The sequence below is a fragment of the Cherax quadricarinatus genome, chromosome 56, assembly GCF_038502225.1.
Source record: "Cherax quadricarinatus isolate ZL_2023a chromosome 56, ASM3850222v1, whole genome shotgun sequence".
Lineage (NCBI taxonomy): Eukaryota > Metazoa > Arthropoda > Malacostraca > Decapoda > Parastacidae > Cherax > Cherax quadricarinatus.
The window spans coordinates 27,696,567-27,699,066 of NC_091347.1; positions in this window are offsets into that span (position 1 = coordinate 27,696,567).

The window sequence follows — 2,500 nt, forward strand, 5'->3', positions numbered from 1 at the left end:
AAGGTTGATGGGTAGGCTCCAGGATGTACATGTTTATAGAGGGGCAACTGATATATCGGATCATTATTTAGTTGTAGCTACAGTTAGAGTAAGAGGTAGATGGGAAAAGAGGAAGGTGGCAACAACAAGTAAGAGGGAGGTGAAAGTGTATAAACTAAGGGAGGAGGAAGTTCGGGCGAGATATAAGCGACTATTGGCAGAGAGGTGGGATAGTGCAAAGATGAGTAATGGGGGGGTTGAAGAGGGTTGGAATAGTTTTAAAAATGCAGTATTAGAATGTGGGGCAGAAGTTTGTGGTTATAGGAGGGTGGGTGCAGGAGGAAAGAGGAGTGATTGGTGGAATGATGAATTAAAGGGTGTGATAAAAGAGAAAAAGGTAGCTTATGAGAGGTTTTTACAAAGCAGAAGTGTTATAAGAAGAGCAGAATATATGGAGAGTAAAAGAAAGGTAAAGAGAGTGGTGAGAGAGTGCAAAAGGAGAGCAGATGATAGAGTGGGAGAGGCACTGTCAAGAAATTTTAATGAAAATAAGAAAAAATTTTGGAGTGAGTTAAACAAGTTAAGAAAGCCAAGGGAAAATATGGATTTGTCAGTTAAAAACAGAGTAGGGGAGTTAGTAGATGGGGAGATGGAGGTATTAGGTAGATGGCGAGAATATTTTGAGGAACTTTTAAATGTTAAGGAAGAAACAGAGGCAGTAATTTCATGCACTGGTCAGGGAGGTATACCATCTTTTAGGAGTGAAGAAGAGCAGAATGTAAGTGTGGGGGAGGTACGTGAGGCATTACGTAAAATGAAAGGGGGTAAAGCAGCTGGTACTGATGGGATCATGACAGAAATGTTAAAAGCAGGGGGGGATATAGTGTTGGAGTGGTTGGTACTTTTGTTCAATAAATGTATGAAAGAGGGGAAGGTACCTAGAGATTGGCGGAGAGCATGTATAGTCCCTTTATATAAAGGGAAAGGGGACAAAAGAGACTGTAAAAATTATAGAGGAATAAGCTTACTGAGTATACCAGGAAAAGTGTACGGTAGGGTTATAATTGAAAGAATTAGAGGTAAGACAGAATGTAGGATTGCGGATGAGCAAGGAGGTTTCAGAGTGGGTAGGGGATGTGTAGATCAAGTGTTTACATTGAAGCATATATGTGAACAGTATTTAGATAAAGGTAGGGAAGTTTTTATTGCATTTATGGATTTAGAAAAGGCATATGATAGAGTGGATAGAGGAGCAATGTGGCAGATGTTGCAAGTATATGGAATAGGTGGTAAGTTATTAAATGCTGTAAAGAGTTTTTATGAAGATAGTGAGGCTCAGGTTAGGGTGTGTAGAAGAGAGGGAGACTATTTCCCGGTAAAAGTAGGTCTTAGACAGGGATGTGTAATGTCACCATGGTTGTTTAATATATTTATAGATGGGGTTGTTAAGGAAGTAAATGCTAGGGTGTTTGGGAGAGGGGTGGGATTAAATTATGGGGAATCAAATTCAAAATGGGAATTGACACAGTTACTTTTTGCTGATGATACTGTGCTTATGGGAGATTCTAAAGAAAAATTGCAAAGGTTAGTGGATGAGTTTGGAAATGTGTGTAAAGGTAGAAAGTTGAAAGTGAACATAGAAAAGAGTAAGGTGATGAGGGTGTCAAATGATTTAGATAAAGAAAAATTGGATATCAAATTGGGGAGGAGGGGTATGGAAGAAGTGAATGTTTTCAGATACTTGGGAGTTGACGTGTCGGCGGATGGATTTATGAAGGATGAGGTTAATCATAGAATTGATGAGGGAAAAAAGGTGAGTGGTGCGTTGAGGTATATGTTTACCTGGAGTTTACCTGGAGAGAGTTTCGGGGGTCAACGCCCCCGCGGCCCGGTCTGTGACCAGGCCTCCTGGTGGATCAGCGCCTGATCAACCAGGCTGTTGCTGCTGGCTGCACGCAAACCAACGTACGAGCCACAGCCCGGCTGATCAGGAACTGTCTTTAGGTGCTTGTCCAGTGCCAGCTTGAAGACTGCCAGGGGTCTGTTGGTAATCCCCCTTATGTGTGCTGGGAGGCAGTTGAACAGTCTCGGGCCCCTGACACTTATTGTATGGTCTCTTAACGTGCTAGTGACACCCCTGCTTTTCATTGGGGGGATGGTGCATCGTCTGCCAAGTCTTTTGCTTTCGTAGTGAGTGATTTTCGTGTGCAAGTTTGGTACTAGTCCCTCTAGGATTTTCCAGGTGTATATAATCATGTATCTCTCCCTCCTGCGTTCCAGGGAATACAGGTTTAGAAACCTCAAGCGCTCCCAGTAATTGAGGTGTTTTATCTCCGTTATGCGCGCCGTGAAAGTTCTCTGTACATTTTCTAGGTCGGCAATTTCACCTGCCTTGAAAGGTGCTGTTAGAGTGCAGCAATATTCCAGCCTAGATAGAACAAGTGACCTGAAGAGTGTCATCATGGGCTTGGCCTCCCTAGTTTTGAAGGTTCTCATTATCCATCCTGTCATTTTTCTAGCA